At 45.0% G+C, this 22,124-nt stretch overlaps 1 long non-coding RNA gene across 1 annotated transcript in view; it reads right to left on the bottom strand.

Moving 5' to 3' along the window:
• The window catches only part of LOC143926645 (uncharacterized), a 228,711-nt gene that overhangs the window by 1,180 nt on the left and 205,407 nt on the right, over positions 1-22,124 (bottom strand). The gene's annotated exons all lie outside the window — the stretch shown is intronic.

Genomic DNA, 22,124 nt, shown 5'->3' with positions numbered 1-22,124 from the left:
TGGAAAAGGACCTGGGGGTCCTAGTAGATGATGGGCTCAGCAATGCCAAGCTGCTGCTTACAAAGCAAACAGAATATTGGCATTAAAAAGGGATCAACTCCAGAGATAAAACGATAATTCTCCCGCTCTACAAGACTCTGGTCTGGCTGCACCTGGAGTATGCTGTTCAGTTCTGGACACCAGTCCTCAGGAAGGATGTACTGGAAATGGAGCGAGTACAAAGAAGGGCAACAAAGCTAATAAAGGGTCTGGAGGATATTAGTTATGAGGAAAGGTCTGGAGCACTGAACTTATTCTCTCTGGAGAAGAGACGCTTGAGAGGGGATATGATTTCAATTTATAAATACCGTACTGGTGACCCCACAATAGGGAGAAAACTTTTTCACGGAAGGGAGTTTAACAAGACTCGTGGCCACTCATTAAAATGAGAAGAAAAGAGGTTTAACCGTAAACTACGTAGAGGGTTCTTTACTGAGTGGCAAGGTTGTGGAATTCCCTTCCACAGGCGGTGATCTCAGCAGGGGACATCTATAGTTTCAAAAAACTATCATAAAAGCACCTGAACGACCGCAACCTACAGGGATATACAATGTAATACTGACATATAATCACACACATAGGTTGGACTTGATGGACTTGTGTCTTTTTTCAACCTCACCTACTATGTAACTATGTAACTAGGTATATTTTTTACTTGACCATTTGCTTGAGGCTCCATTCACACCTGATTGCATGGCGGAATCAATGCCATTCCGCCCGTGTTTTAAAATTGCTGCAAATTGCGAGATGCGTTTGTGATGCCATTACTTCTTAAGCCCCCCCCCCCTCCCACCCCCAATCACACCACAAATTACTGTGCAATCAAAGGGATCATGAGCTCCTTTTTGGCAAAAGCGCCATTGCATTTTGCCACGATTGCAGCACGATTTACTGCGTGACAGTCGCAACAAAATTACGGCACAATTGGAGTGCCATTAGAAGCAATAGCAAACGCGATCCAGCGTTTTACAGCGATTTGAAATTGTGGGCAGAATCGCGATCAGGTGTGAATTCATCTGCAAATCGAAGTTCATGCCTTTTGATCTGTAGATGAATAAACTGAAAGGCACAAAAAGAAACAATATCTCTTTTTATCTTTCTTTTTCAGTAGCTGAGCAATATTGTTGATAAACATTGCCTGGCTGCTTTTTTTTTTTGACAGCTCCAATTGGCAGGACTTCATTTACACTTCAGTTGTCAACAGGGGAACCCCACTGACAGCTGAATGAGTCGTCGGTTGTTAAGGACACGGTGGCCCTGCTCCCTAACAAACAATAATTGCTGCCGCTTTTTTTTTGTTTCTTGTTTTACATTTCAGTTATATGGACAATGATATAGCGCTCTATTCAAAACAAACAAAATATATAAAAAAAAAGTTCATAAACAAGAATATAGTGAATGGCTTCAAAATACGATATCCTCAGATATGGTGATCACATCCAAAGGCAGAAGAAGGAATAATCATAATCCATTTCATACGCAGAGGAGGAGGGGAACCGTCACCAACACCCAAAAACACTGACTCTTACCATAGATGTACAGATAAAAACGCATGTAGTAAATCACCAAGGGGGAGGCAGTTTTCTATGCTGATTTCCCTTCGTCTACAGAGGCGCAATCATCTCAATGGGAGTCGTCCAATGGGAAAAGAGGATTCCTATTTCTGTTTAGTAGGCACTTCACTTCCCAGGAACTGCTTAAATCTCCAGACCAACAATCCTCCCAAAAACCATAGAAAACATAAAACAAAGTGGCCTCATTGCGCAGGTATACTGATAAACCAATAATCTTTTTATTCTCTAAAACCGTAGTTGAACTCACATTTAAGATGAGATATACAGGCATCAAATGACAATCGGCTACAGATGGAAAAAACGAATGAAGACCACTCCTGTGCTCCTTCTGATGTCACCAGGTCCCAAAAAACGCCCGACGTTTCGCCACCAACGTGCGTCCTCAGGGGCATGGACGGCAGCACTCAGGCGCAAAATCATATGCTTTCCTGTAACGCACAGAAGCGGGCACTCTTTTGCAGATGCATTTAATCCTTAAAGGCACCCCCATGCATCTGCACACATGCCAGAACGCCTGGTGCGGCAGCAATATGTGATTCAGTGTGGCACAATGACTCCAAAAAGCCACGGACTTCATATGAGCGTTTGAATGGACTGCACTACATGTAACGTGCATAACCACAAACACGCTGTAATGGTGTCAATGGAGCCTCAGACTGGAAAAGGTAGGGGCAACACCAGTCAGGTGTAGTGCATTCAGAAGGTGAGAGCAGAGAGATGACATCTTTTTCTCTGCTGCTGCTCCTTCACTATCCACTCACAGGCTCGAGGTGACCTAGCTGTAATGCTTAACTGCAGTCAAGAAAAGTTGGGCTTTGTATATCTTATTACTGGAAATTAGAAATATAAATCTGTTAAAAGGTACAACAACCTGTCAAATGTGTATTTCAGTTTAGCTGCCAGGAATTTTTACTGAAAGATTTGTGTTTGTCTTGTTGTAGTAGTATCTATCAAAGAACTGCTGTGCTGTTGTTACAGTCCTTCTAGGGCCCATCCTGTCCTTCCGCAGCATGTCACCCCCTGCCCCAACCTAGGCTTGGCTCCTGACTACTCTTTTGCCTGCTGCCTCCTTCGACCACTGCCTGGACATTGACTATTCTGTTGCCTGCCATCTGCCTCAACCACTACTTGGGCCCTATTAACTCGCCTGCTGCCTGCCTTGATCTCTGCTAGGACCCTGACTACTGCCTGCCTGGACCTCTTCTTGGACCCCGAATACTAATTTGCCTACTGCCTGCCCTGAGCTCTGCTTAGACTCTAACTATGGAACTTGCCTGGTGCCTGCCTTGACCTCTGCTAGGACCCTGACTGCCCTCTTGCCTACTGCCTGCCTGGACCTTTGCTTGGACCCTATTACCTTGCTTGCTGCCTGCCTGGACATTTGCTTAGACCCTAACTATTAACTTGCTTGCTGTCTGGCTTGACCTATACTAGGACCCTGTGTGCCCTGTTGCCTACCACCTGCCTGGACCTCTGCTTGGACCCTGACTACTAACTTGCCTGCTGCCTCACTTGACCTCTGCCTGGACATTGGCTATTCTCTTGCCTGCTGTCTGCCTCAACCACTGCTATGACCCTAACTATTAACTTGCTTGCTGCCTGCCTTGACCTCTGCTAGGACCCTGACTGACCTCTTGCATACTGCCTGCCTGGACCTCTGCCTGGACCCTGACTACTAAATTATCTTGTCTGCCACTTAACTGAGCATCTGCCTGGACATTGGCTATTCTCTTGCCTGCCTCAACCTCTGCCTAGACATTCACTCGACTGTCACCTGCCTCAACCTCTGCCTAGACATTGACTGTTCAATATCCTGTCACCTGCCTCAACCACTGCTTGGACCCTGACTATTCCCACACCTGCCTTTTGTCTTAACCTCTGCATGGACATTGATGGTTTTTCTGTTTGTCGCTTACCTAGACCGCTGCCTGCACATTGACTGTCTGGTGTCAGCTCTGACCTCGGCCCAGATCTTCTAACGCATTCTGTCCTATTTCCTCAATGTAGTCACCCTGCTCATAGGACCCCTTGGAGGGACAAACCCAATGACTGTTACCTAGTGACAGCTAGTGGCAAAGTAGCCCAGGGTCTACTAAGGTCACAGACCCATCACTCCTTGTGGGGGTGCTCTGGTGAAGACAAAGCTGTCACTTAGGGTCATCTGCCAGAGGTGTCACTATTAACAGCTGTCCATAACATCCAATCAGATGACACTTTTAAATTTCTCACTTGCTTTAATAGCTTGTGTAGCACCCTGCTCCTAATGAGCAGACGCTATTATTTTTCAAATTTAAGTTGTCTGAAACTGCAGTTGGGCTCAGAATAATTATTCCAAAAAGTTCTGGTTTCTGTACCAGTTCAGCTGGGTTGCACTAATTTCCACCTGACCGTAGGTTTCGATGTCACCGCCGGTGGGTGTAGAAATGCAACAAGCTGGATGTATTGAATACCACCTTTTACTCGTAAATGGCCCAAAGGAAGAGGTTCCCCCCCTGTGCATTCCGGGAGAGGGTATTTAAGGTACAGACGCCATATTGTGGGGTATTTTTCCGGGGATCGCTATCCTGACCTCATGGACCTCCTGGCCTGGGGTGTGTGTGTTGCTTGATTCTGCCTCTTGGGGCCGGCTGGCCCGAGGCTTTGCAACAGAGAGAGTAGGCCCAAAAGTCCTGGGGCCTACTGATCCAGGGATGGTCCTATGCTGTCTCGCCTGCGGGGAGAGGCCAAGTGACTGGAGGATCCAGGGGTGGACTTTTCTAGTAGAGGACCGAGCACAAGGCTGTTATCTCTGGAGGAGCCTGGAAACCCAGTTGGGGGACACATCCCGGATCAACAACCATACAGTATCGCCGGTTCGGCTGAAAGAATACTGGTACTGTATGGCAGTTCTTTAAATCTCTCAAGAATGTTTTTGTTCAATTAACAAGCCTGTGGCAGAGACTTTATTTAGCATCTCACCGGCTGCTAGGTCAGTGAGAGGGGCTTATCCGGTGGTTGCTGGATCCAGTCTGTGGAGCTGTTTGTCCTCTGGATCTGAACGATAACTCTAACCCGCAATTACCAGGTGCCTGAACTCCCCTTAACCCTTTGACCAGTGGCGGAATTATAGGGGTCGTCAAGATCGCCATGGCGACCGGGCCCCTTTTTGCAGGGGGCCCGAGGGCCCCCTGTACTTCTGCGATAGGAGGGAAGGCTGAGAGGAGCTCACAATCATCAGCCGAACTGAAATCGGCACTGTGCGGCAGCTCCTCACATTAGGCTTAGTGAAAGCAGTGTGTGCTCTTTGTCTCCCCCTAGAGTGCAGTACCCGCCAGGAAGAGGTAAATGTCTGCTGTTTTTTTTTAATAAGCCTATCTACTGTATTTGTGATTGTATGTGTGTGTGTGTGAGCATGCATGTATGAGTGAACGTGTGTGAGCATGCATGTATGAGTGAACATGCTTTTATGTGTGTGTGTGTGTGAGCATGCTTGTATGAGTGAACATGCTTGTGTGTGTGTGTGTAAGCATGCTTGTATGAGTGAACATGCTTGTGTGTGTGTGTGTGTGTGTGTGAACATGCTTGTATGTATGTGTGTGTGAGCATGATCGTATGTGCGTGTGTGTGAGCATGCTTGTATGTATGTGTGTGAGCATGCTTGTATGTGTGTGTGAGCATGCTTGTATGTGTGTGTGAGCATGCTTGTATGTGCATGTGTGTGAGCATGCTTGTGTGTGCGTGTAAGCATGCTTGTGTGTGTGTGAGCATGCTTGTATGTGCGTGTGTGTGAGCATGCTTGTATGTGTGTGTGAGCATGCTTGTGTGTGTGTGTGTGTGTGTGAGCATGCTTGTATGTGCGTGTGAGCATGCTTGTGTGTGCGTGAGCATGCTTGTGTGTGTATGTGAGCATGCTTGTATGTGTGTGTGTGTGAGCATGTATGTGTGTGTGTGTGTGTGTGTGTGTGTGTGTGTGTGTGTGTGTGTGAGCGTGTGTGAGCATGCATGTGTGTGAGCATGTATGTATGTGTGTGAGCATGCATGTATGTGTGTGTGTGTGTGAGCATGCATGTATGTGTGTGTGTGTGTGTGTGTGTGTGTGTGTGTGTGTGTGTGTGTGTAGGAGCATGCTTGTATCTGTGTGCGTGCATGCTTGTATCTGTGTGCGTGAGCATACTTGTATGTATGTGTGAGAATTAATGTATGTGTGTGTGTGTGAGCATGCTTGTGTGTGTGCGCGTGTGAGCATGCTTGTATGTGTGTGAGTGTGTGTGAGCATGCTTGTATGTGTGTGTGTGAACATGCTTGTATGTGTGTGTGAGAGCATGCATGTATGTATGTGTGTGTGTGTTCATATATGTATGTGTATGTATGCATGTGTGTGTGCATGTGTTTATCAGTGGCAGTGCATCCAAAAGGGTGCACAGGTTCCACCCCCCTCTATGACCAATGGATAGATTCATGCATAGCATAGCATGAATCTATCCATGGCCACCGCTGCCACCCCCATATTTTGGGGTTCTGGTTCCTTTTGGGGTGCCTGAATTACAGCGGGGGTGTTTTTGCAGCTCCTGATTAGAGCCATGGGCTATAATAGGCTTCAAAATAGGTGAACTGCGAGAGCCATGCTTGACGCTCACAGTCTACCCAGCCAGGTGTGTTAGAAAAGTGAATTAATATTCACTTTCCTAACACTGAACCGCCTCTCCACCAATCAGGTGTGCGGGTCTTTTACCCATCACTTGATTGGCTGAAACGATAGACACAGCTATTAGACGCCCATCAGGAGGAGAGGACGGGAGATGAGGATGGCACTAGCTGCATGGAGGACCCCGCTCATGGCCGTTACCCGCTGCCCCACCAAGACAGGGTAAGTGGCGGGCAGACAGTGAGCGGGCAGTGGGGATTCACAGTGGCAACATTTGATGGGCACAGTAGCAGCATTTGATGGGCACAGTGGCGGCATTTGATGGGCACAGCGGTGGCATTTGATTGGCACAGCGGTGGCATTTGATGGGTACAGCCGCAGAGTTTGATGGGCACAGTAGTGACATTTGATGGTACAGTGGTGGCATTAGATGGTACAGTGGTGGCGTTTGATGGGCACAGTGGCTGTAATTGATGTTTTTTAAATCGGTTCCTTTATATGCAGCCACCCACTTGGGACTGGGCCCTGGTGTTCCACCATTGGGCTCGGAGAAAAGAGCCCTGTCCGGAGGTCGGGGGGGGGGCCGCCATGGTTTCCTGCATCGGGGCCCTGAAGGTTCTAGTTACGCCACTGCCTTTGACCCTCTATTGAAGGACTTTATGTCTATTCCGAAAAAGGACTCATTGTCGGATCTAACATTCTTTGGGCTACTTTCCAACGGGACCCCTGAGACAGAGAAGCGAGACAGAGAAGCAAGCAGGTGAGGTAACGGTAAGCCCAATAAAAACCAGCAGCTCCTTCGGGGGTCAGTACTACACTTGAAAGAGATAGTAGGAAGCAAGAGGTAATAGGAAATTAATTTCAGACTTTTTTATATAATCTTTATTTATTTTTCCAACAGTATAACAATTATTATCCAACGGTACAATCCGTCCATTTATGTACATTTCTTACAACTTTCTTAGTTTATTCCTATACCGTCAAACCCTTTACTCCCAAACCTACTTCAAACCCCCCCCCCCCTTCCCCCCCCCTCCCCTCCCCTAACTGGCCTGTTTCTCTAGGGGTTCATAATTTTTTCGTTTCAATCAGAGGTTTCTAATTTTTCATGCTATTGAGTTATTTCTTCCATATACCGCCATGATTTTTTGAATTTTTCCCAGGATTCCCATTTCCCCAGTCCCTCCTCTTTGGCTGTCATATCCTCTCCCTCTTCCTCTAAACATTCCAACTGTTGTATTTGATTTACTCGGGCGATCCATTCCTGTACTTTGGGACTCTCCTTCTCTCGCCATTTTTTTGGGATTAGGCTTTTTGCGGTATCGAGTAATATGGGGATTATCGTGGCACTATATTGTTTTATTGATTCCTCTGTCCCATGAAACAAGATGATCCACGGATCTTCTCTCACTTCTTTTTTTGTTACTACTTTTATTATATCAATAATCTTCCTCCAGAAATCTTTAATAATGGGACAGTCCCACCATATATGACCCATATTCCCAATCTTCCTGCAGCCCCGCCAACTCTCCGAGGATTGATCAGTTCCGAACTTGCCCAATCTATCAGGGGTGATATACCATCTTGCCAGACACTTATAATTCGTCTCGATCAATTTATTCCCCCCCCCCCCCCAGTGTACTAGTCTAAAAATTTTCTTTCTAATTTGAGTGTTACATTGTGACCCCAAGTCGTTTTCCCATTTATTGATAAATGCGGGGTCCTCCAGCTCGTCTCCCTCTGAAAGTATTTTATAGATTTTACCAATGTTGTTTTTTGATTTTACTCTCTGACAGAGACGTTCAAAAGGCCTCAGTGCTTCTTCGTCTCGTAAGGGTTGAGGCAATCTTGCTACAAACTGACGGAGTTGGAGGAACCGCCAAGCATCAATCCTCATCAATTCGTTGTCCTCCCTTAGTGCTTGAAAAGTGTTTAATTTACCTTTTACCAATATATCTTTTAATTGTGCATTATTTTTTTTTATCCAATTCCCCCCTATTTCTAACTTTCCCGGTGGAAAAAATTCGTTTTCTTTTAGGTAAATCATGGGTGAATTATACTCCCATTTATTTTGTGTGTGTGTTCGATCCCAAATTTTTAAAACGTGCCGTGTTATTTCATGTGTGTTAGGTCCTACTGTCCTATATTGTGGCGGGTTCCATATTACTCTCCCTAATTGTGTTTGAGATAATATATTTTCTAAGCTAACCCATCTTTTTTCGTTTAATTCTTTAACCCACTCTACCACCCGTGAGAGAACCACTGCGTTATAGTATCTTTTCAAGTCCGGAACCGCAAGTCCCCCTTGGTTTTTCCCCCTCCTTAATGTCGCAAATGCAATCCTCGGCTTTTTGTATTGCCAAATAAATTTCGAGATTAATTTCCTTAATATTTCAAAAAAGGCCGCAGGGAGTGGGATAGGCATCATTTGGAACTTGTATATGATCTTCGGTACTAGGATCATTTTCACTACATTTATCTGTCCTAGCCACGATAGGGAATTAAATGATATTTTTTTAATTTCTCTCTTTATTTCCTCTAATAGTGGAATATAGTTTTTCAGATATATTTTCCTGAGAGTATTTGCGAGAAAGACTCCCAGGTATTTGATCTCTTTACGCCAGGGAAAATGGAATTCCGCTTGCAGTCTCTCTGCTTCCTGGTTACTGATGTTAATGTTTAGGATTTCGGACTTGCCTAGGTTAATCTTCAAATTTGAGATTTTTCCAAATGTTTCCAGGATCCCCAGCAAGTTCGGAATCGTTATTCTTGGGTTTGTAATGAAGAAGAGCACATCATCCGCATATGCTGCGAGTTTGTGCTCTTCTTCTCCCACCCTAATCCCTTTTATATCTGGATTAAGACGGATCGATGCCAACAGGGGTTCAAGGGAGATCGCAAACAGCAGGGGTGATAGTGGACACCCCTGCCTAGTACCATTTCCCATTTGTAGCTGTGAAGAAATTTCTCCATTGACCTTAACCACCGCCTGTGGGTTCTTATATAATACTTTGATCCAGTGGATCATCCTTGGGCCCACTCCCATCACCTCCAGGGTTTCTAACATGAGTCCCCAGTCTACCCTGTCAAAGGCTTTCTCAGCATCCATCGACAGGAATAGACCTGGGGACCCATTGTCTTTTAAAGCTTGGATAAGGAGCAGTGCCCTCACCCCATTATCCCTACCCTCTCTCTCAGGTATAAATCCGACTTGGTCCGCGTGTATCAGCTCTGTCATTTTTTCTTTTAACCTGGCCGCCAATACTTTGGCATATAGCTTTATATCTGTGTTCAGCAAGGCTATCGGCCTATAGTTCCCGCAGAGCGTGTGATCTTTGCCCTCCTTCGGAATCAGCGTTATAGCGGCTCGGAGAGCGTCTCTACTCGCTCCGTATTCTGTACCTAGACTATTTATATATCTACAAAAATGAGGTACTAGTATTTCCTTGTATTTTTTATAATAAGTGATCGTAAACCCGTCCGGTCCTGGACTTTTACCTGAGGCCGTTTCTTTTAAAGCGTTGTAAATTTCCTCTTCTGAGATCGGTCTATCCATACTCTGCCCGTCGCTATCTGATAATCGCGGTAGTTTAGCCTTATTCAAAAATTCTTTAATTTTCTCAGTTTTCCCTCTACCTTGTTCACCTTTCTGGTCTACATTATACAGAGCCTCATAATATTGTTTAAATACTTCCGCTATCTCCCTGGAGGTGTGAGCCATTTTCCCGTTCTTATCCTGGATTTTCTCAATAAAGTTACCCACTCTTTTGTTTTTCACCTGTCTCGCTAGATATTTTCCTATTTTATTTTCCCCAAAATATTTCTCTCTAGCTCTCCCCTCTCGTGACCTTCTTGCTTCCCGATCATATATATCTTTCAATTCCTCCCTCCTTATGATCAATTGGTGAAAGAGGTCCGGTTGTTGTCCCCTTTGTTTCTTGTGTTCCTGTTCCAACCTGAAAACCTCTCTCACCAATTTCTCCTTTTCCTCTGCTTTTTCCCTTTTCTTTCCCGCCCCTATGGATACGAGGATACCTCTGACATAGGCTTTATGCCCCTCCCAAAGAGAGGCACCCGACACCTCTCTGGTATCGTTTGTCTCAAAATAAAACTCTATTTCTTTTTGTATTAATTCCACAGTTTTTTTATCCTGTAAAAGGTCCTCGTTTAACCGCCAGGTGAATGGGTACTTCTGTATTCCTGGTATCCTCATCTTCATTATAATAGGAGAGTGATCTGACAGGGATACAATTCCTATCTTTGTTTCCAAAATAGTCTCCAACATTCTATGTTCAACCAACATATAGTCTAATCTAGAGTACGTCCCATGTACTGGGGAGAAGAAGGTGTAGTCTTTTATTTTTTCGTGTTGTATCCTCCATACATCTATCAATTGACTTTGTCTTAGTCTGGATTTGATCATTTTCAGACCCCTCCCCCCTCCTACACAGGACGTACTATCGTATGCCGGGTCCATACAAAAGTTAAGGTCCCCTGCCAGTATCACTTCTCCTATTCTGAAATCCGCAAGTCTCCTCAGGATTTGCTTCAAATATCCTATTGGATTTTTATTTGGACTATACACATTTGCTAAGGTAAACGTTTTTTCCCCAAGGTACCCCTTCAGGAACAGGTATCTACCCTCCGGATCGGTCAGTCTGTCTGTCACCTTAAATTTTATCTCTTTCCCGAACCCAATTGCCACTCCCTTAGCCCTCTTTATTGGCGAATCTCCATAAAACCAGTTCGGGTAGTTATCGGAGTACAGTTTAACATTCGTGTCTTGTGTTAAGTGGGTCTCTTGAAGAAACACTACTTCGGCTTTATATTGCTGTAATTCCTTTAAGAGCTTAAATCTCTTATCAAGAGAATTCAAGCCCCTTATATTATATGACACAAACCTTATCTCTGTCATCCGAAACTACTTGGAAGAAACATTAATCTCCACCTTCTATGATCTATTTGCACCCCCTCTTCTCTTTTTTTTATTTTCAACTGCCAGAAATAAATTTTCCCCTTTCTTCTACCCAAATCCCCCCTCCCCTCCCCCCTCATCCTTTCCCCCCCTCCGGCCCATTCCTGGCCTTTGCTTTGCATTGTGAGATATACCCCTTCTGCAAGCCCTTTCTCCCAGGGTTTGACCCCGACTACAGCTTCCCCCTTCTGAGCTCCCCTCTCCCCTTCCCCCCCAGAGAGCAAAAATGCCCCCTGCTGGCAAGGAACATTGGAGCTCAGCTCCCCCTTCTTCAGCAATCCATCCCCTCCTCCGCCCCCCTCCCCCCCGCCCCCCCCCCTCAATCAAAGAAACACCATTCCATAGAGTAAACTTCTTACCCCCCCCTCCCCTCTCCACTAAAATTGCATTTCCCATGGATCTAAAGGAATCGTGGGGGTTGGAACTCCTATTTTGTTGCAAAAGTCCTCCAGTTCGTCTAAGAACTTAAGCCTAACAGTTCTTCCCTCCCTCTGCACCACAAGTGCTGCTGGGTATCCCCAGCTATATCTTATGTTTGCTCTCCTCAATTGTTCCAGTAGTGGTTTTAATCTTCTTCTCCGTGCCAAAGTCCCTGGAGATAAATCCATGAAGACCTGTAGCGTTTCCCCTTCAAATTGGACTGAAGATAGTCCTCTAAGTTTACTCCATATCTTAGCTTTATCTTCGAAGAGATGAAATTTTATAATCACATCTCTCGGTACCTCTTCATTTAACCCTGGGGGTTTCCGGACTCTGTACGCCCGGTCTATTTTTAGCTCTGCGTCTTCTGCTTTTCCCAGAATTGGATTGAATATCTTCCCTATTTTCACACTCAGGTCTTCTCCCTGTTGTTCTGGTACGGATCTAATCCTCAGGTTTTGGCGTCGATTTTGGTTTTCATGCTCCTCCATCTTGTATATTATCTCCCTGTGTGCCTCCTGCATTTTCGAGGCTTGCATTTTTAAATCTGATATTTCTTTGGACTGTCTTCCTGTTTGTTCCTCCACTTCTTCCACTCGCCTCAATAAGTGTCCCAAATCCGTCCTTACTGTTAAGATCTCCGCTTTAATAGTGTTTTCTAGTTTCGCAAACATGTCTAACATTTCACTTTTTGTAGGTATTTGCGAGGAAACCCTTGGCTCCCTCCTTCTGCTCTCCGAATCCGAATCCGTCTCCTCTCCGGAGGTGCCTCCCCGTGCCCCTTCTGATTTTCCCGTGTCTTTCTTCCTCTCTCTTACTCCTTTTTGATTTCTCTCAAGCCCAGGGCTTTTTTGGGTTGTTTCCTTTAGATATTTCTGAATTGTACTTGTGTTTAAACTCTCCCTCGGGGCTTTCGGGTCATTCATTTTGGGGTTTCTTCCCCTCATGTTGTCTTTTATTTTTCTCTTCCCCAGGATTCCCCCTTTTGCTTTTGGAAATAGGGGGGGAGGGGCCAAAGTGGAGTAACTACTTCTGCCTGAGATCTTCCCAAAGAGGCGTAAAGTAATGACTTAAGAAATCCACTCCTACCGTTCACTCCACCAGCATATATTCACACGTATAAATTTTCCACTATTTTCTTGGAATTTATCTCCTGCAATCAACACTCGGTACACGGCATGCCACTCATTTACTTCCTGAGCTGTTACACTTATATCCACTTGCGTGCTGCGACCATATGGTTTGCTGTTTGATATATTGTCTGTAAATAAATCACCTACATTGCACCATCCCCTATACAACGTTTTTTGCAATTATAGTGATTATGTAAGTATTAAGTACCGTCCTTTTAAATCATTACTTATTTGTGGAATTTAATGTCCTTTAGTCAACCAAACTGGTTGTTCATGCTGAGCGCAAGCAAGGAGGGGGGCGACTGCAAACAAAATGAAGGTAAAGACACCAGCACTTAAAACTGTTTCAACCTAGGTCCAGCTCTGGGTTCCTAGCTGTTCACCTGCTGATAGTATGTTATTTGCAAGTAATTATATCACTCCATGTTGCACAATTGTCCATACAGCTTAATGTTCGATCCTCCCAGTATTTTTTGCAATAGACAAATCTAAGGAGGGGGGAAAAGGGGTTTTTTTTTTTTTTTTTCAGTTCTCTCCACCACTGTTCGTGCATCTCCCCGTTTTCTACCACAGGTTTAAACGATAATGATTTCCCCCTTTTTTCTACTTCTAATACTTAAGATGCCTTCTCCTTTAAACATCACTTTCTCTAAGATAATATTGAGGTTCTGATGTTATCCCCTTAGTTTATCGCGCTGTCTCTCCATACAAAACACTGGGATAAACGGAAACAACCAAAAGATAAGGGAGACAGCAAAGATAATAGGGGGCAAGGAGGGTGATCAAGGTTAGTCAGCACTCATTATACTCATTATGTTTTTACTCAACTTCTTCCTGGTGCCTCCAGCTTCCGAACTGTACACAATGTTCCTCTCCTATCTCTCAGTTAAATTGAATCACTTATTTCAAGAGTCCATTATTCTGTCACTTCTTGATCTACATAACAGAGATACAGAGATACAGCCCAGTAACGATCTGACCTTATTTCCAGCTCTTCCTGTTCCATTCAGGGTCCAGCCTTTTCAGCCTTTTCAGGGCGATCATCCTTTGAGAGATCAGAAGGGGGAGAAAGCAGAAGGGGGGGGGATCCAGGAGGGGTTCCTCCGTCTCCAGTTAGCCTCCTTTCTTCTACCTGCCGCCAGATGGAGTTCTCCTAGTCACGCTGACACCTCTGTTTCAGCTTGCCTCTCATTTCACTTTCACTTTTGTTCACCCCAGCGGCTAGACAGGCAGGCGAGCAGGCAGGCAGGCAGACCGGCGAACCGGCGGGGGGGTACCGTCAACAGGTGAGGACTGCTTCGTTCTCCCGGAGCCGAGCGCTCTCTCACCATGCTCCGTACCCGCTGGTATAGCGGGGTTTCCTCCGTCCACACATGAGGGCGCCGTAGTCGAGCCCCTCCCCTCACCTCTCCTCGTTCACGTACCTTCAGACTTTTTTAGATCCTATATGTGCTGTCATTTAGTCTTTATTCAATCTATTGGCTGCAGCAACAAGCAGCTTTACTTATGATGTCTTTATCTGACAGATTGAGTTTCAGTGGTCAGAAGACTGCCCTGTCTGATGCGTTGTCATCTAGCCCCTGAGTTTGCACAGCAGTCTTACATAATATAGCACTGAGATTGCTACATTCTTCTTAACTGCATTTGTCTGATATTAGACACAGCTATGTACTTGGAGGAGTTGGCAGACATTGGGGCTTATTCCTCAAAAATTTGGCATTCAGAGTTTGTGCCCGTAGTGACCGATCAAAATTATTTTTTAATTTAGGAATATTTTTAAATTAACCTTCAGATATGCTTTTACCAGAGACGAATTACACCTTTCACAGCACATCTCATGATACACCAACACTTATAGTATAAAATGCAACATGTTGCCATTCCTAGGCCCACCTACCACCAAACCACCCCCACTTATTTGAATCACAGGATTCTGTTTGATTTTGAATTCAACATGAGACTACAAGTCCCATGTGCCACCTCAGCAGAGAGACTCTTAATGGAGCAGAAGTGCAGTGACGTTACAGCCCATTGATATTTTCTTAAGCTCCATAACTGAAGGCCTGTACCTCTGGACTTTTCATTTTGACCACAGATTACTTTTAAAGAGACCTTGTCAAGGTCAAAAGACCAGTTTTATTGCAATAGAAGAGGTATTATGCTCACTTCTCCAGTAATCTATATAAGTGGCCTATTCAATACTTTCAGACATTCAACAAGTTTCAGATGCCTGTGTTCTTCACCATGCACCGTGGTTTCTTTCTTTGACCAATACATCACTGCTGAATCCCATAGAGACATGAGTGTCCAAGGAAAAGCCATCACACAATTGCCATTCTAGGCATCCCTCAACTCCAAGAGTGATGAATGCTGAAGAGAGTGATGGAGGTTGCAGCTCTTCTCTTGCAGAGGACTAGTCTTTTGATTTATTCATATCACCCATTCTGTGCCAAGGTTTCATAGAACCCTTCAGTCTCCACAGAGGTTGCTAGGGGTTCCTTGAGCTGTGACTGATTGAACTCCCATTGAATGATGCTTCAATAGTTTTGTCACCAACACCACTTGGCGGAGTCAGTTGCAGGACACCAATAATCTTTTTTAGCCATCTATAAGGGAGGCATTCTAGGTTTATCTAGAGGTTGCTAGAGGTTCCTTGAGATGTGAGTGGTTGACCTCCCATTTGATGGTGCCTGCATAGTTACAGGGTCAACATCTATTGACAGGACAATCAACATGACACCAATGTTCTTTTTAGCCATCCCTAAGGGAGGCATTACGATCACCACTGTAAAGGAGGTATTTTTTTTCCACTGGCCTCCAATGTGATGGGGGTAATTTTCCCACTGGCCTCCAATGTAATGGGGGAAATCTTCCCACTGGCCTCCAATGTAATGGGGGCAATCTTCCCACTGGCCACCAATGTAATGGGGGGGCAATCTTCCCACTGGCCTTCGATGTAATTGGGGCAATCTTCCCATTGGCCACCAATGTAATGGGGGTAATCTTCCCATTGACCTTCAATGTACTATGTAATGCGGGTAATCTTCCCACTAGCCACCAATGTAATAGGGGTAATCTTCCCACTGGCCATCAATGTAATGGGAGTAATCTTCCCACTGGCCTCCTATGTAATGGAGGTAATCTTCCCATTGGCCTCCAATGTACAATGTAATGGGGGTAACCTTCCCACTGTCCACCAATATAATGGGGGTAATATTCCCACTGGCCACCAATTTAATGGAGGTAATCTTCCCATTAGCCTCCAATATACAATGTAATGGGGGTAATCTTCCCACTGGCCACCAATGTAATGGTGTTAATCTTACCATTGGCCACCAATGTAATGGGGACGATCTTCCCACTGGCCACCAATGTAATTGGGGTAATCTTCCCATTGACCTCCAATGTACAATGTAATGGGGGTAATCTTCCCACTGGCCCCCAATGTAATGGTGTTAATCTTACCTCTGTCCACCATTGTAACAGGGTAATCTTTCCACTGGCCTCCTATGTAATGGGGGTAATCTTCCTACTGGTCTCCAATATAAGGGGCATTTTCCCACTGACCCCCAATTATTTAATTTTAAGGGTTCCCTGAGACCTGATTTTTCCTCTGGGGTAAATAAAGTTAAGAAAGGCTGACATAGAGAGCTGACATGGTCCCTTTAACCTTACCTACGCAGATCCCCAACCCCTTTACAATTTTTCTTGGCTCCCCACCATCCTGATCATTAAAGCAAACACAAATAAGTTTCTGTGAGGCCGCGTACACACGGGCGGACTGTTCGCCCAACTTTGTCCGCTGAACAGTGTTTCAGCGGACAGTCCGCTCGTGTGTGGGCTTCAGCGGACAGTTTCAGCGGACAGTCTGACGAACAAAGTTTTTCGGAATTTCCGTAAGACAGTCCGCTGAAACTTGGTTTGAGCGGACAGTCCGCTCGTGTGTAGGCTTGTTCGACAAACTAAGTTTCGCGCATGCTCAGAAAGGATTTACACGGCGAAGGTTGCATTGCAGTGTATTGTACGTCGAATTTCTCGTCCCGTCGTACGTGCCGTTCACGTCATCGCGCACACTTTCAGCGGACTGTTCGTTCATCGTGTGTGGTCAAGTCCATTCATGCAAATTTTGAGCAGACTGTTTGTCGGATTGTTTGACGAACAAAGTTGGGCGAACAGTCCGCTCGTGTGTACGCGGCCTTACTCTGACAAACAAGCCCAATATTACACAATGATAGACTGCCCCATCATAGGATAAGCCTTGTTAGTTGTGGGGAGTTATACAACCATGATGCGTAATTGTTTCTTTCATGAATCCTGACATTATAGGAAAATTAATTTCTATTAAATAAAGTTATTTGAAAAGGCAATCACTTCACTTGTGTTAATTGGCCCCACAACATTTACCACTTACATCAAACAAGGGTCTGTTTTCACATGTGACCAAAGCGATACATATAATTAAACATAACCAACAAGAGTCACATTTTGTAAAAATAGAATTATGCTCATGTGGTAGACTAATTGAACAGCGTCAGTCTGGTCAATGTGTTACAAGGAATTGCTTTTTCATTCTCTTTATCACAACTATTACATTGACTGCAGATAATTCTCTTAAGTAATTTGATTCACAAAAAGGATTTTCAACAGATGACAGAAAGAGAGAGAGTTCTGTTCTTGCCAGGGACGCCGAAAAACTATAAGCCCTTGTACACACGGTCGGAGATTCCGTCGGAATGTGTCCGATCGGAGCGTTTTGTCAGATATTCCGACTGTGTGTGGTCTGCATCGGACTGTTTCCATCGGAATATCCATCGGACTAACTTTTCCAACTTGCTGGAAATATTTTCCGACAAAATGCTCCTATCGGACATACTCCGATCATGTGTAGCCTACTCCGACGGACAAAGTGCCACGCATGCTCAGATCAAATTCTTAGGCCAAAGCTATTGGCTACTAGCCTGAACGTAGTCCCGTCATAACGAAATAACGTCATCACGTTATGTACAATCAGATTTTCCGACAACTTAGTCCGACCGTGTGTATGCAACATCACTTTTCTGGGAGGGCGTCCATGGATGTCCTCCCAGAATCTTGCTCTTGTGGGGCGCGCTCCCGCAAACCCTCCGTGATCGTCGGGTGCGGAAGACCCGGCAGATCACGGATTGCAATCACTTGAAAAACAACCCGTCATCATCTCATGACGCCAGTTCCTCCCTCTCCTTTCTGTACCAATCGGTACAGTGAGAGGGGAGAGGGGGAGAGATGGCATCAGCGCTGTGGGCTTGATGTGTAGTGCCCACAGCGCTGCTCATGACAATAACCTGCAGTACTCTGCCCATACTCTGCATTGATCTGCCAATACTCTGCAATACTGATCTGCCAATACTCTGCAACACTGCAATACTCTGCCAATACTTGCCAGTACTCGCCAATACACTGCCAATACTCTGCAACACTGTGCAATACTCTGCCAATACTCTGCAACACTGCAATACTCTGTAACACTGCAATACTCTGCCAATACTTGCCAGTACTCGTCAATTCACTGCCAATACTCTGCAACACTGTGCAATACTCTGCCAATACTCTGCAATACTCTGCCAATACTCTGCAACGCTGCAATACTCTGCCAGTACTTGCCAGTACTCGCCAATACACTGCCAATACTCTGCAACACTGAGCAATACTCTGCCAATACTCTGCAACACTGCAATACTCTGTAACACTGCAATACTCTGCCAATACTTGCCAGTACTCGCCAATTCACTGCCAATACTCTGCAACACTGTGCAATACTCTGCCAATACTCTGCAATACTCTGCCAATACTCTGCAACACTGCAATACTCTGCCAGTACTTGCCAGTACTCGCCAATACACTGCCAATACTCTGCAACACTGAGCAATACTCTGCCGATACTCTGCCAATACTCGCCAGTACTCGCCAATACACTGCCAATACTCTGCAACACTGTGCAATACTCTGCCAATACTCTGCAACACTGCAATACTCTGCCAATACTCGCCAGTACTCGCCAATACTCTGCCAATACTCTGCAACACTGCAATACTCTGCAACACTGCAATACTCTGCCAATACTTGCCAGTACTCACCAATACACTGCCAATACTCTGCAACACTGTGCAATACTCTGCCAATATTCTGCAATACTCTGCCAATACTCTGCAACACTGCAATACTCTGCAAATACTTGCCAGTACTCACCAATACACTGCCAATACTCTGCAACACTGTGCAATACTCTGCCGATACTCTGCCAATACTCGCCAGTACTTACCAATACACTGCCAATACTCTGCAACACTGTGCAATACTCTGCCAATACTCTGCAACACTGCAATACTCTGCCAATACTCTGCAACACTGCGCAATACTCTGCCAATACTCTGCAACACTGCAATACTCTGCCAATACTCGCCAGTACTCGCCAATACTCTGCCAATACTCTGCAATACTCTGCAATACTGCAATACTCTGCCAATACTTACCAGTACTCGCCAATACACTGCCAATACTCTGCAACACTGTGCAATACACTGCTAATACTCTGCAACACTGTGCAATACACTGCTAATACTCTGCAATACTCTGCCAATACTCTGCAACACTGCAATACTCTGCAAATACTTGCTAGTACTCGCCAATACTCTGCAACACTGTGCAATACTCTGCCGATACTCTGCCAATACTCGCTAGTACTCGCCAATACTCTACCAATACTCTGCAACACTGCAATACTCTGCCAATACTCCCCAGTACTTAGTAATAAATTTTAACAGAAACAAATATTTTTTTTTTCACCAAATTTTCAGTCTTTTTTGATTTATAGCGCAAAAAAAAAAAAAAAAACGAGTGGTGATTAAATACCACCAAAAGAAAGCTCTATTTGTTTGAAAAAAAGGACAAACAATTCATATAGGTACCGTGTTGCATGACTGAATAATTTTCATTCAAAATGTGAGAGCACCGAAGGCTGAAAATTGGTCTGGTTAGGAAGGGGGTTTAAGTGGCCAGTTGTCAAGTGGTTCATGTTTTTGCAATAGTGTTTATTGTAATTTTTTTAGCTGTTTTTTTATTTTTTTTTAATTTTTTAATTTTTTTTCAATGGATCAAAAACATTAAAAACCACTGGTGAGCCACGTTTTTGAGTGTTTATCGACGTTTATGAGTGTTTGGCATTTTTTTGTGGTCAGAAAAATGATTCCTGAACGCGATTTTATGGCGTTTCAAAAAACAGCCCACAAACTCCACTGCTGATAAACATCTAAAAACGCACATGTGTGCATGGACACATAGGATAACATAGAGGGGAGTTTATGAGCTGTTTAAAAAAAAAATCCAAACTCCCTAAAAACACTGTTTATGAGCTTCAGTGTGCATGGAGCAAAAAAACTCAGGTTGGAGCTGTTATACTAACAATCTGATGTTAGTACAGCAATCTCCCCTGCTGTGCTATTGTGTTCTGACCCCCCCCCCCACCCTCCCCCTCCAGAACACTCCAGTCAGCGCTTTCAGCGCTGAGAGTGCAGAGTGGGAGCCAGTTGGCAGACCTTTTTTCGGTCATGAAGCTTCAACAGAAGCCGGCTGAACGGAGCTGCCGCCATACACGTGGCCCTAATGTCAGCTGGTTTCTAATGAACAGGCTCATGCTGGCTCACACTTGGCCCGTGTACTACTCAGAAAGCCCATTTAATTTTTAATCTAATTTATGTAAAGTATAGCTTCCAGATTCAACAGGACTTTAAAGCGCATGTAAGCTCAAAACCCAGGGCTTTTTTTCAGTGGGAACGCGGAGGGGGAGCAGGTCCAGCACCTCCAGCGCTGAATGTACAGTATCTCACAAAAGTAAGTACACCCCTCTCATTTTTGTAAATATTTTATTCTATCTTTTCATGTGACAACACTGAAGAAATGACACTTGTCTACAATGTAAAGTAGTGAGTGTACAGCTTGTATAACAGTGTAAATTTACTGTCCCCTCAAAATAACTCAACACACAGCCATTAACGTCTAAACCGCTGGCAACAAAAGTGAGTACACCCCTAAGTGAAAATGTCCAAATTGGGCCCAAAGTGTCAATATTTTGTGTGCCCGCCATTATTTTCCAGCACTGCCTTAACCCTCTTGGGCATGGAGGTCACCAGAGCTTCACAGATTGCCACTGGAGTCCTCTTCCCCTCCTCCATGATGACATCACAGAGCTGGTGGATGTTAGAGACCTTGCGCTCCTCCACCTTCTGTTTGAGGATGTCCCACAGATGATCAATAGGGTTTAGGTCTGGAGACATGCTTGGCCAGTCCATCACCTTTACCCTCAGCTTCTTTAGCAAGGCAGTGGTCATCTTGGAGGTATGTTTGGGGTGGTTATCATGTTGGAATACTGCCCTGCGGCCCAGTCTCTGAAGGGAGGGGATCATGCTCTGCTTCAGTATGTCACAGTACATGTTGGCATTCATGGTTCCCTCAATGATCTGTAGCTCCCCAGTGCCGGCAGCACTCATGCAGCCCCAGACCATGACACTCCCACCACCATGTTTGACTGTAGACAAGACACACTTGTCTTTGTCCTCCTCACCTGGTTGCCTCCACACACGCTTGTCACCATCTGAACCAAATAAGTTTATCTTGGTCTCATCAGACCACAGGACATGGTTCCAGTAATCCATGTCCTTAGTCTGCTTGTCTTCAGCAAACTGTTTGTGGGCTTTCTTGTGCATCAACTTTAGAAGAGGCTTCCTTCTAGGATGACAGCCATGCAGACCAATTTGATGCAGTGTGCGCCGTATGGTCTGAGCACTGACAGGCTGACCCCCCCCACCCCTTCAACGTCTGCAGCAATGCTGGCAGCACTCATATGTCTATTTCCCAAAGACAACCTCTGGATATGACGCTGAGCATGTGACCGCAACCTGTCTCGTTAAACCGCGGTATGGTCTTGGCCACTGTTCTGCAGCTCAGTTTCAGGGTCTTGGCAATCTTCTTATAGCCTGTTCCATCTTTATGTAGAGCAACAATTCTTTTTTTATAGATCCTCAGAGAGTTCTGTGCCCTGAGGTGCCATGTTGAACTTCCAGTGACCAGTATGAGAGAGTGAGAGCGATAACACCAAATTTAACACACCTGTTCCCCATTCACACCTGAGACCTTGTAGATACTAAGGAGTTACATGACACCGGGGAGGGAAAATGGCTAATTGGGCTCAATTTGGACATTTTCACTTAGGGGTGTACTCACTTTTGCTGCCAGCGAAATTAATAGCTGTGTGTTGAGTTATTTTGAGGGGACAGCAAATTTACACTGTTATACAAGCTGTACACTCACTACTTTACATTGTAGAC

Source organism: Lithobates pipiens, unplaced genomic scaffold, assembly GCF_037356315.1.
Source record: "Lithobates pipiens isolate NorthernLeopardFrog02 unplaced genomic scaffold, aLitPip1_a1.2 Scaffold_23, whole genome shotgun sequence".
In the NCBI taxonomy this organism is placed as follows: Eukaryota; Metazoa; Chordata; class Amphibia; order Anura; family Ranidae; genus Lithobates; species Lithobates pipiens.
This window is presented reverse-complemented; position numbering and strand designations above follow the sequence as displayed.